Source organism: Bombina bombina, chromosome 3 (assembly GCF_027579735.1).
Source record: "Bombina bombina isolate aBomBom1 chromosome 3, aBomBom1.pri, whole genome shotgun sequence".
In the NCBI taxonomy this organism is placed as follows: Eukaryota; Metazoa; Chordata; class Amphibia; order Anura; family Bombinatoridae; genus Bombina; species Bombina bombina.
The window spans coordinates 722853756-722870212 of NC_069501.1; positions in this window are offsets into that span (position 1 = coordinate 722853756).

Genomic DNA, 16457 nt, shown 5'->3' on the forward strand with positions numbered 1-16457 from the left:
GGTAATTTTGTAATTATTTTAACTAGGTAACTATTAAATAGTTATTAACTATTTAATAGCTATTGTACCTGGTTAATATAATTACAAAGTTGCCTGTAAAATAAATATTAATCCTAAAATAGCTACAATATAATTATAATTTATATTGTAGCTATATTAGGGTTTATTTTACAGGTAAGTATTTAGATTTAAATAGGAATAATTTATTTAATAAGAGTTAATTTATTTCGTTAGAATAAAATTATATTTAACTTAGGGGGGTGTTAGGGTTAGGGTTAGACTTAGCTTTAGGGGTTAAAAAATTTATTAGAGTAGCGGTGAGCTCTGATTGGCAGATTAGGGGTTAATACTTGAAGTTAGGTGTTGGCGATGTTAGGGAGGGCAGATTAGGGGTTAATACTATTTATTATAGGGTTATTGAGTGGGGAGTGAGGCGGATTAGGGGTTAATAACTTTATTATAATAGCGGCGCGTAAAAACCAGCGTTAGGAGCCTCTAACGCTGGTTTTGACGGCTACCGCCCAACTCTAAATCTAGCCATAAGATTGCTCAGTGTTTGAAATGAGACAGGTTAACTTAAAACTGTTTAGTTTACACTACAGCTGACTTAATTTTGAAATACATACCAACAAGCCTAAATCCTGCATTTAACCAGATCTAATGGTATGAGTACCACAGCTTATGGTCCCACCAAGACCATATAGAGTACAGCATTTTTAAAATCTATAAGTACAGCTGACAGATGGGAAAATTTGTACACTATATTTGAAATGGTGCTCTAGGTTGGGGAAAATGGGGAAAAAACAAACAAACATATGTCAACGTTTTAAAGGTACTTTTCTTCATCTAGCGATCTACCCAGCTCATTAATGTACAATTTTGAATTCACAGAATTATTTTTGTTTGCACATTTACAAATTTGATTCTTTAAAAATGGATCTTAATTTCTAAAAAATTTTTTATCATGCATGTCACACACTGTTGATTTAGGGGATGCAAAGTGCATAAATGTTTCCTCCTGTGAGTGTTTCTGTGGGTGTCTGTGTTTGTCTTTGTGCTTTGGTTTGTGTCTCTATGAGTGTGTATGTATTTTTTATCTGTGGGTCTCTCTGTAAGGGTGGGTGTGTATGTCTTTGTGCATTTTCTGTGTATGTCTGTGAGGGTGTGTGCATATGTCTTTGTGCATTTTCTCTGGATGCCTCTGTGAGGGTGGGTGTGTATGTCTGTACTTTCTGTGGATGTCTCTGTGAGGGTGTGTGTGTGTATGTATGTATGTCTGTGTTTTCTGTGGATGTCTCTGTGAGGGTGTTTGTTTTATGTGGGTGTCTCTGTGAGGGTGTGTGTATGTCTTTGTGTGTTTTCTGTGGATGTGTCAGTGAGAGTGTGTGTATGTATGTCTTTCTGTGTTTTTATGTGGTTGTCTCTCTGTGTGTGTATGTCTTTGTGTGTTTTCTGTGGGTGTCTCTGTGTGTGTGTGTATGTCTTTGTGTGTTTTTTGAGGCTGTCTCTGTCGGTGTTTCCTTGGGTGTATGTGCAAGTTTGAGTTTGTGTGTGTGTGTGTCCATTGTCTGTTCCTTTTTAGGACATTTTGACCTTACTACTAATTATTCACATCTTTCTACAGACTTTGAGACTAACAAGACCTTTCCGGAAGTAACCAATCCACCATTTAACCTTTAAATTATTGTTTAGGCAGTTCAGGGCCCTTCCTTTCAGCCACTGCATGCTGTTGTCATAATTTAGTTGTCATCTTTCTTTACAAAAAGATAATCAGAACTCCATATTTTATTTTCTAAATCTCCTTTTTTTACAAAACTGTAGTTTACCTCATTACTTGTCAAGTCAATGTAAACAAGTGCTAAGTGTCTGTTTGGGTGTCTGTGTCTGAGTGTGTTTCTTTGCGTGTCTGCTAGAGTGTCTATATGTGAATCCTTATGTGTGAGTGTGTTTGTGTGTTTCAGTGTATGAGTGTGTCTGTGTGTGTGTATGTTACTACCTTTACAACATTTCCAAGTTTAAATAGACAATTAAGAATAAAGTGCATATACGTTTTAGTCACTTGGTAAAAAATTGCACATGTCAAAGGAGAGGGGGGGGGGGGGGCAGATAAGCCCTGTAAGTTAGTTTAAGCAGCTCTGGCCCATATATCTGTCTATTTGTTTAATGGATTTATTTCACCCTTGTATACCTCAGTCTCAGTCTTATCTCTGTAATATTTTGATGTTTTGTTTCTGCATGAATGACCCTTAGCTCAAATGTCCATAAATGCACCCTCCTACTCCTTTAAAACACTTTGCTGGCCCATCATTAACCTAATATCTCTCTCTCCTTCAGCTTGATTTGGAATATATCCTCTCCCAGAACTCACAGAAAATTACAAAGATTTTTACACTCAGCTGTTTCAACTGCCCTCTGCTAACTTACAACAGGTAGCCTTCTGGAAAACAGCTTCCCTCCCACCCTACCCCTCACACCAAGCTCATTTCCTCATTTATAGATAGTCTCCCACACAACTTTCACTCTCCTGAAATGACAAGTGCAAACACTGATCAGCACATCCTTTCATTTCCTTAACCCTATAGCATACACAGTACATTTGTAATACTATGTTTCATATACCTTTTGTTCCCTTATGCAATTGTTACAGTAATTCTGTGTCTTATGTTTTTAACTGGTTCCCAATTTTGTAAAAATGCTCAATATATTCATATTCCTTTTTGCTACCCTTTGTCTCTATAATAAACTACACTATTCAGTTACTCCTTCTCCTTCTCCACCTGCACTGTTCATTAGCCTATCTCTCTTAAACTCACCTTACTTTTGTACTCATGAACTATACCTATTCCTAAACACTCTCTCTCCCCCCTGCAGCTAATCTCAAAAGCAGTCTCACTACTACAAATCGGTATCTCATCTCATGTCACTCTCCCTCTTGCTTCTACTTACTGCTGGTGACATCTCCCCTAATCCTGGTCCCCAACCACTGACAAGCCCTGCACATCCATGTGTACCATCCCATAGACTCAGAAAACAAAACTCTGCACACCTTACTCACATTCCTCTTGCATCAAAAGCCACTACCCCTTTCACTTGTGCACTCTGGAACTCTCGCTCTGTTTGCAACAAGCTCACTTCTATACATGACCTCTTCATCTCCCGCTCCCTCAACCTTCTGGCCCTAACAGAAACCTGGCTCTCTCCCCTAGACACAGCATCCACTGCTGCTCTGTCACATGGGGGTCTCCACTTCAGCCACACTCCTAGGTCTGGTAATAGACAAGGAGGTGGTGTAGGTATTTTACATGATTCGCTTATTCTCCCCTCTCTCTGTATGTGTTGCAGTCATATACCAACCCCCTGGCTCCTCAACTCAATTTCTAGATCACATGGCTGTCTGGCTACCTTATTTCCTTTCCTCAGACACCCCTGCCCTCATTCTTGGTGACTTCAACATCCCCCTTAACAATCCCACTGCCTCATCTGCTAAACAACTTCTGCAACTCACTTCCTCTTTCGGTCTGTCATAATGGACTGATTCTCCCACTCACAAAGACGGTAACTCTCTTGACCTGATCTTTAGCTATCGATGTACTCTCTAAAACTTCTCAAACTCCCCTTTTCCTCTTTCTTACCACCATCCCCTTACTTGCAACATATCATCCCTTCCTACAACTCTCCCTCCTTCTACTCCTCACACCAAACTTCACAGAAGCATTATGTCTTTAGATCAGCAACAACTTGCTAATTCCCTTAAACTGCTCCTCTCATCCTTCTCCTCCTTTTCCTGCCCTGAACAATCTATCTGCCACTATAATTCCACCCCTATATCCGTCCTTGACAATCTCGCCCCTCTTACCATTGCTCAGAAATCACACACTCATCCTCAGCCCTGGCATACTCCTCTGACATGGTACGTACGCAGATGTTCCCGTACTGCTGCACGGCACTGGAGAAAATCACGGAGTTCAGCTGATTTTCTTCATTACAAATTCATCTTGAACTCCTACTATTCTGCCCTTAATCTCCACAAGCAACACTACTTCTCTACTCTTATCTCTAATCTTTCTTCAAACTCAAAACGTCTGTTCTCCACTTTCAATACTCTCCTCCGCCCTCCTGCAATTCCTAATACAACTTCTCTGTCAGCTCAAGACTTTGCCAGTCACTTCATTAACAAGATTGACTCCATCAGAAATGAAATCAGCTCTCAACATAATTCCATTCTCTGCCCCCCCTCAAATGCTCTCACTCAACCACAACCCTCATAACCTGAAACTTAGTTCACTCTCCCCTGTTACTGAGGAAGAAGTTTTGGCACTTATACTGCGCTCTCACCTCACTACCTGTCCCCTTGACCCTATCCCCTCACAGCTACTCCCCTCCCTCTCTGCTACCCTTACCCCTATACTAACACACATTTTCAACCTCTCCCTCAGCACTGGTACATTTCCCTCATTGATGAAACATGCACTGGTCACACCTATCCTCAAAAAACCTTCCCTTGATCCTACCTCCCCATCCAACTACCGCCCTATTTCCCTCCTCCCTCTTGCCTCAAAGCTTCTCGAAAAACTAGTATATGCACGCCTATCCCATTTCCTTGCGTTAAACTACCTTCTTGACCCGCTGCAATCTGGATTTCGTCCCTATCACTCCACAGAGAAAGCTATTGTTAAGGTCACCAACAACCTACTTACAGCAAAATCAAAAGGCCACTTCTCTCTGCTTATCCTCCTTGATCTGTCTGTAGCCTTTGACACTGTCGACCACCCTCTTTTGCTCCAAACCCTCCAATCCTTCGGCATCTGTGACACAGCCCTTTCGTGGCTCTCTTCCTACCTGTCAAACCGTACCTTTAGTGTAACCTTCTCTGGGGCCTCCTCTGCCCCATCACCACTTTCTGTTGGATTACCACAAGGCTCTGTCCCCTTCTCTTCTCAATCTATATGTCATCACTTGGTTCCCTAATTAAGTCCCATGGTTTCAAATATCATTTGTATGCCGATGACACCCAAATCTACTTCTCTGCACCAGACCTATCTCCTTCCTTGCTAACTCGTGTCACTAACTGTCTTTTTCACATCTCTTCCTGGATGTCAAGCTAAATCTCTCTAAAACTGAGCTCCTCATTTTCCCCCCTTCTTCCAAAATCTCCACCCCCAATATCTCTATAACTGTTGACAACTCCATCATTACCCCTACCCTGCATGCCCGATGTCTCAGGGTCACATTTGACTCAGATCTTTCCTTCACTCCTCACATTCAGTCCTTGGCTAAAGCCTGCCGCTTCCACCTTAAAAACATCTCCATAATTAGACACTTCCTTACACAAGACACAACTAAGATTTTAATCCACTCTCTCATTCTTTCCCGCCTTGATTACTGCAACTCTGTCTTCTCTGGTCTCCCCATCGGCCGCCTAGCTCCTTTATAATCCATAATGAATGCCTCTGCCAGACTCATCTTCCTTACACGTCGCTCTTCATCTGCTGCTCCTCTCTGCCAATCCCTTCACTGGCTTCCTCTTGCCTCTAGGATCAAACACAAAATTCTCACTCTGACATACAAAGCCCTCAACTGCACTGCTCCCCCCTATATCTCAGACCTTGTCTCCAGATACTCTCCCTCCTGTCCCCTTCGTTCTGCTCATGACTTCCTACTCTCCTCCTCTCTGGTTACCTCCTCACACTCCCGTTTACAGGACTTTTCCAGACTGGCTCCCATCTTGTGGAACTCTCTGCCTCGCCCCACAAGACTCTCCCCTAGTTTTGAAAGCTTCAAGCGCTCGCTAAAGACTTTACTGTTTAGGGATGCATACAACCTATACTAACCTTACTTTATACCAGTTCCACTCCTCCATTGCTATCCCCTGAACCCCCTTAAGTCCAGCTGTTTGTAGATCACCTTCTTAAGAGCTGATTACAACAGTGCAACTCTTGGCAGGGTCCTCTACCCATTTGATCCCTTTAATTGTTTTGTTGTACTACCCTCTGTTTACAGCGCTGCGGAATCTGTTAGCGCTCTACAAATAACCGATAATAATATATATATATATATATATATATATATATGTATGTGCGTTGTGCAGAAATCTTTTGCAAACATATTTACATGTCCCTAAATTCCTTTTTATGTTCTAAACAATGTTGTCTTTCATATCTCTGTGTTTATTTATACCACTATAGTCTAAATATATAATTATTCTGAGCAAGAACAATTGTGAATATAACATGTAATCAGGGTATCATATGTATGTATTTGCAATCAATGGATATTTTAAGAGCTGGGCCAGTTTTCTCTCTGCACCTGTGTAACACTTCTTGATTGCAGTCTAGTTTAAAAAACACCCCTACACAGGTGTTAAAAAATGGGCTTGCATTTAAGATGACATTTCTTAATGAAAATGAAATTCAGTAGAAGGAAGAAAAACACTGAAAATAGCTTGCCAGTAAAGAGGTGATTTTAATTTCTGCTGTGTCTGATTCATGACAGTTTAATTTTAGGTAGACTATCCCTTTGAGCTATCAGTTTAAGATTATATTGAGTCAAACATCATTTGATTATTAAAATCATTGTCAGAAATATTACACTTTTTGGCCTAATGTAATCATCAATGTTTATCTTTAATACTAATTTCACATAAACATAATATAATACACAATGTAACAAATAGCACTTACAAGTTCTGATGAGTGATCAATGACTCAAGTATAGAGCAATTTGATTTGTTAGTGATAATAGAAAATGTATATTTTAATCATATTGGCTGATTTCATTAATCACGTGATTATGCATTTACCAATAAGAAGTTGGAGAATACTTTACCCGTTTGTGGGTTGTTTAGGAGTTTGAGTATTGCATCAAATTTAGTGCCAAAAAGTGTTGCGTCAAATTTGGTGCGAAGTGGAGCATGGGACTTGTATTACATGCGTGAAACATGGTGCAAATAGATTTATCCAAAAGGAAGTTGGCTATATTATGTAATGTATTTATTTAATTTTTATCCCTATATCTACAAGTGTACAAAATTTGCAGCAATACTTTGCACCAAATTTGGAGCAATAATATTGTCCCCTAGCTTTGTAATAAGAGACAAAGATGTAACAATCCATAAGTAGTAATGTATTTATTTCATTGTTATCCCAATATCTATTAGTGCACCAAATTTGGAGCAATACTTTGCACCAAATTTGTAGCAATAATTGCTTTGTAATGAGAGATAAAGATGTAACATAATCCATAAGTAGGGTAACATCTCCCTAATTTACTTTTATGATCTAATATGCTTCATTGTCTTGCAGCATCGAACATAACCTTTCTGTGTTTTCAGACTCCCATTGATTTCTATTGCATTTGCGGCCTCAAGGGTGGCGGTTTGAACGATATTTACGCTGCGTCAGAATAGACGTTAGTGCACCTGTTGAATGTTTCATAAATTGGCAAGAGGGTCAAATAGAGTTGAATATGACGGTGGATGATCAGTATTCCGCTTGAATAACACAAGCATCGATCTGCGTCGGATTGATATCGAGGGAGTATATATTATGTTACACATTTCAACATTTGACGATCTTTATGCTTTGTAAACTACGGCAGATCAAATTTGTGTCAAATTTGATGCGGGATTCCATCAGATTACAGCAAATTATCAGTTGAGGCATTTAAAATGGGCCCCATTGATTGATCTACTATCCCAACAATACTGCAAAAGAAAAACATATTCCATTAAACCAGGATCTAAACAAACTATAACACCATTAAAATCTGACTGCTGTGCCCACTCATAAAATAATGAAATATTGCAACAATTTTAAGTATTGACACAAAGAAAATAAAACTCAATAGACTGACATCAGTGAATATAATAGGATAATACTAAATAACTTACTGTGTGCCAATCTATGAAATGATGGAATAATAATGCTACTTGTAAAGCAATGTAAGGTTTTTGCACAAAGATTGACATTGTTGAGATATAATAAGATAGTGTGCTGGTTTGTACATTAGAAATAACTCAACAGAATTGACTGCTATAAACTTGTAGGTCTGTTCCACTCCATCAGAAGAGACATGCAAATTACTTTGTATGGCTTTTTTTTTTTGTGATGTTTTCTAATTTTAGGCAAATGTAATGGCTTTGAACCACTGTCATAACCTGATATGCTGAAATGTTTTTGAGATTTGGAGAAGTAAAGAAAAAATGAATTGAAAACTTAAAAAAGGAAAATTTCAAATATTCGAGAATACAAAATTTTTAAAGTTAACAATTTAAACCATGCAGGCTATAAAGAGAAAACTGTACAATATTATCAATATCTTGTTTTTAACGTAGCAACATACATAGAGCCATCATTTAGCAGCATTATTTGGGAAAATCTATTTGCTTTTGCCATCAAAATAGCAGTTTTCTTAAAGCCCATATGTGTTATGCTAATTTGTCTTGCTGCTAATAAAGGTTTGCACTTATAGTTTTCATAAAGCTACAAGTGTGGCCAACTTTTAATCAAACTAGCTATTAGTGGAAAGGCTAATAAAAGCCTCTTATGCTGTCCTAGTAATAATGTGAAAGAACTGTAGTGTTATGTTTAAGAACATTTCTAAAGAAAGGCTCACGTGTGTGCTAAGTTTCTTTTGTAGCAGTCCCAATGATACTATAATGCTCAGGATCCGCAGAGAAGAAAGCAGCAGACGCTCACATGTGGAAATATATCCCTTTGTTTTGCTTGTCAGGGTGAATATGTCTAGATAGAAAAAGCTGCTAGTTCCCTCACTTTCAAATGTCTAAATACTATATTGTCCACTGCCATTTCTTACTAATCTGTGACTTGTGGAGATGACATTTCTAGCTGCAGGGTGGATAAAAAATTATCGCCTAGATTTAGAGTTCTGCGTTAGCCGTCAAAACCAGCTTTAGGGGGTCCTATCGCTGGTTTTGGCCGCCCACTGGTATTTAGAGTCAGTCAGGAAAGGGTCTAACGCTCAATTTCCAGCCGCGACTTTTCCATACCCCAGATCCCCCTACGCCAATTGCGTATCCTATCTTTTCAATGGAATCTTTCTAACGCCGGTATTTAGAGTCTTGGCTGAAGTGAGCATTAGGAATCTAATGACAAGACTCCAGCCACAGAGAAAAGCCAGGAGTTAAGAGCTTTCTGGGCTAACGCCGGTTCATAAAGCTCTTAACTACTGTGCTCTAAAGTACACTAACACCCATAAACTACCTATGCACCCCTAAACCGAGGCCCCCCCCACATCACCGCCACTCTATTAATTTCTTTTAACCCCTAATCTGCCGACTGCACATTGCCGCAACCTACATTATCCCTATGTACCCCTAATCTGCTGCCCCTAACATCGCCGACACCTACATAATATTTATTAACCCCTAATCTGCCCCCCCCATGTCGCTGCTACCTTACCTACAATTATTAACCCCTAATCTGCCGACCAGACCTCACGCTACTCTAATAAATGTATTAACCCCTAAAGCTAAGTCTAACCCTAACCCTAACACCCCCCTAAGTTTAATATAATTTTTATCTAACGAAATAAAATAAATCTTATTAAATAAATTATTCCAATTTAAAGCTAAATACTTACCTATAAAATAAACCCTAATATAGCTACAATATAAATAATAATTATATTGTAGCTATTTTAGGATTAATATTTATTTTACAGGCAACTTTGTATTTATTTTAACCAGGTACAATAGCTATTAAATAGTTAATAACTATTTAATAGCTACCTAGTTAAAATAATTCCAAAATTACCTGTAAAATAAATCCTAACCTAAGTTACAATTAAACCTAACACTACACTATCATTAAATAAATTAAATACAAATACCTACAAATAAATACAAATAAATACACTAACTTAAGTACAAAAAATAAAAAAAGAACTAAGTTACAAAAAATAAAAAAATAATTTACAAACATTATAAAAATATTACAACAATTTTAAGCTAATTACACCTACTCTAAGCCCCCTAATAAAATAACAAAGCCCCCCAAAATAAAAAAATGCCGTACCCTATTCTAAAAAAAAATTGAAAAGCTCTTTTACCTTACCAGCCCTTAAAAGGGCCTTTTGCGGGGCATGCCCCAAAGAATTCTGCTCTTTTGCCTGTAAAAAAAAAAACATACAATACCCCCCCAACATTACAACCCACCACCCACATACCCCTAATTTAACCCAAACCCCCCTTAAATAAACCTAACACTAAGCCCCTGAAGATCTTCCTACCTTATCTTCACCACGCCGGGTATCACCGATCCGTCCAGAAGAGGGTCAGAAGTTTTCCTCCTATCCGGGCGATGTCTTCATCCAAGCGGGGGCTGAAGAGGTCCATCATCCGGCTGAAGTCTTCATCCAAGCGGGGGCTGAAGAGGTCCATCATCTGGCTGAAGTCTTCATCCAAGCGGGGGCTGAAGAGGTCCATCATCCGGCTGAAGTCTTCTATCAAGCGGCATCTTCAATCTTCTTTCTTCCGGCTCCATCTTCATCCCGCCGACGCGGAACATCCTTCCTCCACGACGAACTCCAGACGAATGAAGGTTCCTTTAAGGGACGTCATCCAAGATGGCATCCCTCGAATTCCGATTGGCTGATAGTTTTCTATCAACCAATCGGAATTAAGGTAGGAAAATTCTGATTGGCTGATGGAATCAGCCAATCAGATTCAAGTTCAATCCGATTGGCTGATCCAATCAGCCAATCAGATTGAGCTTGCATTCTATTGGCTGTTCCGATCAGCCAATAGAATGCAAGCTCAATCTGATTGGTTGATTCCATCAGCCAATAAGAATTTTCCTATATTTTTATAATGTTTGTAAATTGTTTTTTTATTTTTTGTAACTTAGTTCTTTTTTTATTTTTTGTACTTTAGTTAGTGTATTTATTTGTATTTATTTGTAGGTATTTGTATTTAATTTATTTAATGATAGTGTAGTGTTAGGTTTAATTGTAACTTAGGTTAGGATTTATTTTACAGGTAATTTTGTAATTATTTTAACTAGGTAGCTATTAAATAAATAGCTACAATATAATTATTATTTATATTGTAGCTATATTAGGCTTTATTTTACAGGTAAGTATTTAGCTTTAAATAGGAATAATTTATTTAATAAGATTTATTTTATTTTGTTAGATAAAAATTATATTTAACTTAGGGGGGTGTTAGGGTTAGGGTTAGACTTAGCTTTAGGGGTTAATACATTTATTAGAGTAGCGGTGAGGTACGGTCGGCAGATTAGGGGTTAATAATTGTAGGTAGGTAGCGGCGACATGGTGGGGGGGGCAGATTAGGGTTTAATAAATATAATATAGGGGTTGGCGGGGGTTAGGGGCAGCAGATTAGGGGTTCATAGGGATAACGTAGGTTGTGGCGGTGTACGGAGCGGCAGATTAGGTGTTAATAATAATATGCAGGGGTCAGCGATAGCGGGGGGCGGTAGATTAGGGGTTAATAAGTGTAAGGCTAGGGGTGTTTAGACTCGGGGTACCTGTTAGGGTGTTAGGTGCAGACTTAGGAAGTGTTTCCCCATAGGAAACAATGGGGCTGCGTTAGGAGCTGAACGGTGCTTTTTTGCAGGTGTTAGGTTTTTTTTCAGCTCAAACGGCCCCAGTGTTTCCTATGGGGGGATCGTGCATGAGCACATTTTTTAAGCTGGGCGCGTCTGTAAGCACCGCTGGTATTGAGAGTTGCAGTGGTGGTAAATTATGCTCTACGCTCCCTTTTTGGAGCCTAACGCAGCCCTTCTGTGAACTCTAAATACCAGCGGTATTTAAAAGGTGCGGGGGAAAGAATACACGCGTAGCTAACGCACCCCTTTGGCCGCAAAACTCTAAATCTAGCCGTATTTTTGTAAAAATAACAAAAAAAAAAACAATAAACTTTTTTATTATTATTATTATTTTGATTTAAAAATTATTTTTTTCAAATAAAATGTTTTTTGAGGAAGAATCTATCTAAATAATGTTTCTTTTTAAGATACATTATAATCTAAAGTTTATTCATCCTGAATTATAGGTTTGTTTTTTTAACTATACAGCAAGATGCTGTATATTAGTGGCTGTATTATTATTATTTATTTAGTGTAAATTAAGGCAATCCATTCACAATGTCATGCTCTCCCAGTTTCTGTCAGTATATTTTGGGCACTTTTTCTATCTTGAAGATAATATCAGATATTATTGTTTTTTTAATTTCTCAAAACTGTGAACTTGTGTCTGCAGAAATAACATGCCCCTAAGGTAGGAAAATTCTGATTGGCTGATGGAATCAGCCAATCAGATTCAAGTTCAATCCGATTGGCTGATCCAATCAGCCAATCAGATTGAGCTCGTTTTCTATTGGCTGTTCCAGTCAGCCAATAGAATGCAAGCTCAATCTGATTGGCTGATTCCATCAGCCAATAAGAATTTTCCTACCTTAATTCCGATTGGCTGATAGAATCCTATCAGCCAATCGGAATTCGAGGGATGCCATCTTGGATGACGTCCCTTAAAGGAACCTTCATTCATCAGGAGTTCGTTGTGGAGGAAGGATGTTCCGCGTCGGCGGGATGAAGATGGAGCCGGAAGAAAGAAGATTGAAGATGCCGCTTGATAGAAGACTTCAGCCTGATGATGGACTTCTTCAGCCCCCGCTTGGATGACGACTTCAGCCGGATGATGGACCTCTTCAGCCCCCGCTTGGATGAAGACATCACCCGGATAGGAGGAAGACTTCGGACCCTCTTCTGGACGGATCGGTGATACCCGGCGTGGTGAAGATAAGGTAGGAAGATCTTCAGGGGCTTAGTGTTAGGTTTATTTAAGGGGGGTTTGGGTTAGATTAGGGGTATGTGGGTGGTAAGTTTTAATGTTGGGGGGGGTATTCTATATTTTTTTTACAGGCAAAAGAGCAGAATTCTTTGGGGCATGCCCCGCAAAAGGCCCTTTTAAGGGCTGGTAAGGTAAAAGAGCTTTTCAATTTTTATTTTAGAATAGGGTACGGCATTTTTTTTATTTTGGGGGGCTTTGTTATTTTATTAGGGGGCTTAGAGTAGGTGTAATTAGCTTAAAATTGTTGTAATATTTTTATAATGTTTGTAAATTATTTTTTTATTTTTTGTAACTTAGTTCTTTTTTTATTTTTTGTACTTTAGTTAGTGTATTTATTTGTATTTATTTGTACTTAATTTATTTAATGATAGTGTAGTGTTAGGTTTAATTGTAACTTAGGTTAGGATTTATTTTACAGGTAATTTTGTAATTATTTTAACTAGGTAGCTATTAAATAGTTATTAACTATTTAATAGCTATTGTACCTGGTTAAAATAAATACCAAGTTGCCTGTAAAATAAATATTAATCCTAAAATAGCTACAATATAATTATTATTTATATTGTAGCTATATTAGGCTTTATTTTACAGGTAAGTATTTAGCTTTAAATAGGAATAATTTATTTAATAAGATTTATTTTATTTTGTTAGATAAAAATTATATTTAACTTAGGGGGGTGTTAGGGTTAGGGTTAGACTTAGCTTTAGGGGTTAATACATTTATTAGAGTAGCGGTGAGGTACGGTCGGCAGATTAGGGGTTAATAATTGTAGGTAGGTAGCGGCGACATGGTGGGGCAGATTAGGGGTTAATAAATATAACATAGGGGTTGGCGGGGGTTAGGGGCAGCAGATTAGGGGTTCATAGGGATAACGTAGGTTGCGGCGGTGTACGGAGCGGCAGATTAGGAGTTAATAATAACATGCAGGTGTCAGCGATAGCGGGGGCGGCAGATTAGGGGTTAATAAGTGTAAGGCTAGGGGTGTTTAGACTCGGGGTACCTGTTAGGGTGTTAGGTGCAGACTTAGGAAGTGTTTCCCCATAGGAAACACTGGGGCTGCGTTAGGAGCTGAACTGTGCTTTTTTTGCAGGTGTTAGGTTTTTTTTCAGCTCAAACGGCCCCATTGTTTCCTATGGGGGATCGTGCACGAGCACGTTTTTGAAGCTGGCGGCGTCCGTAAGCACCGCTGGTATTGAGAGTTGCAGTGGCGGTAAATTATGCTCTACGCTCCCTTTTTGGGTGTTTAAAAGGTGCGGGGGAAAAAATACACGCGTAGCTAACGCACCCCTTTGGCCGCAAAACTCTAAATCTAGCCGTATTTTTGTAAAAAAAAAACAACAACAAAAAATAAACTTTTTTATTATTTGAATCAGATTTTTTTAAATTTATTTGATTTAAAAATTATTTTTTTCAAATAAATTGTTTTTTGAGGAGGAATCTATCTAAATAATTTTTCTTTTTAAGATACATTATATTCTAAAGGTTATTCATCCTGAATTATAGGTTTGTTTTTTAACTATATAGCAAGATGCTGTATTAATATTTTTTTTTTTATTTAGTGTAAATTAAGGTAATCCATTCACAATGTCATGCTCTCCCAGTTTCTGTCAGTATATTTTGGGCACTTTTTCTATCTTGAAGATAATATCAGATATTATTGTTTTTTTAATTTCTCAAAACTGTGAATTTGTGTCTGCAGAAATAGCATGCCCCTTCTTCACAGCAAAATGATTATAAAATATACAGAGTTGAGATATAGACCCTAAAGGAACATAATCATGAAAGAAAACGTTTGGGTCTCAGAGCATACATTTTTCAGATTTACTTATATTATCAAATTTGCCTTATTCTCTTAACATCCTTTGTTGAAGGAGAGCATTGCTTTACTAGGGCCTAACTGAACACGTTGGGTGAGATAGTGACAAGCAGCTAGCTCACATTGTGCATTTCTTCTGAGCCTCCCAATATATGCTTTTCAACAATGGATACCAAGAGAATGAAGCAAACCTCCGATCCAGTATCAGCACATTATTTAGTTTGCCTCAATACAAAAAGAAAGCAGCTCGATCCTCATTTTCCTACAGAGCACCACAGTTATGGAACGACCTCCTGCACACTTTCAAACCTTCTCCAAGCCTAATATCCTTTAAGAGATCCCTCTCTCTACATATCTCAAAACAGAATGCACCTGTCATGGTTAATTATATATTTCCTACCTGTTCTATGTTACATTTTTGCATATATTGTGTATTATTATTGTTTTTGAATTTTATTGTACCCTATTGTATCAATGCAATGTTTTGTGGACCCAGGACATACTTGAAAACGAGAGAAATCTCAATGCATCCTTCCTGGTAAAATATTTTATAAATAAAGAAATAAATAAATATTCTTTCTGAATTATGAAAGTTTAATTTTGACTTTTTTGTCATTTTAATGCCATTGCTCCCTTGCAAATCTATTCTCACAGAATCAACCCATAAGTTTCAAGCAGTTCACTGAAAAGAAGATTGTTTTGAGTGGAATAGATCTGCACAACGACCTAAGTGTGAAGAGGGAGGGGCCAGCATTATCTCCTTAAAGGGACACTCAGGTTAAATAAAATTTTCATGATTCAGATACAGCATGTAATTTAAACAACTTTCCAATTTACTTCCATTAAAAAAAATGTGCACATTGTTTTATATTTACAATTTTTGAGTCACCAGATCCTACTGAGCATGTGCAGGAATTCACTGACTATACGTATATGCATTTGTGATTGGCTGATTGCTATCACATGGTACAAGGGGAGTGGAAATATACATAACTTTATTATTATTATATTATAATTTGTTATAAAAAAATCTACTACTCATTTGAAGTTCAGACTAAGTGATATTGCATTGTCTTGTTATCTTGCATTTGTTGATTATGCAAATCTAATTTGTTGACTGGTCCTTTAACTCCTTTTCAGACAAAAACTTCCCCAAAAGACCAGAGCATTTTTAGCATTTTTGCCATCACTACATTTAAACAGAAATAGAGCCTTTTTTTATATTTACCTATCAAAACAATATATTTGTTTTTAGTAGACAACCCAAAGTATTCATCTAGGCCCATTATGGTATATTCCATGCCACCATTTTACTGCCAAATGCGATCAAAATTAAAAAATTGTTAACTTTTTCACAATTTTAGATTTCTCACTGAAATTATTTACAAACAGCTTGTGCAACCATGGCACAAATGGTTGTAAATGCTTCTCTGTGATTCTCTTTGTTCAGAAATAGCAGACATATATGGCTTTGGCATTGCTTTTTGGCAATTAAAAGGCCGCTAAATGCTAATGTGCATCACACTTGTATTATGCCCAGCAGTGAAGGGGTAAATTAGGTAGCTTGTAGGGTTAATGTTAGCTTTAGTGTAGCGATCAGCCTCCCACCTGACACATCCCACCCCCTGATCCCTCCCTTACCCCTCAAACAGCTCTCTTCCCTCCCCCACCCCCAAAGGTCACCCCCCATCTTAAGTACTGGCAGAAAGTCTGCCAGTATAAAAATAAGTTTTTTTTATTTTATATTTTCCGCCCAACCTCCCTGATCCCCCCCCCAAACAGCTCTCTAACCCTCCCCCTTTACCTTTT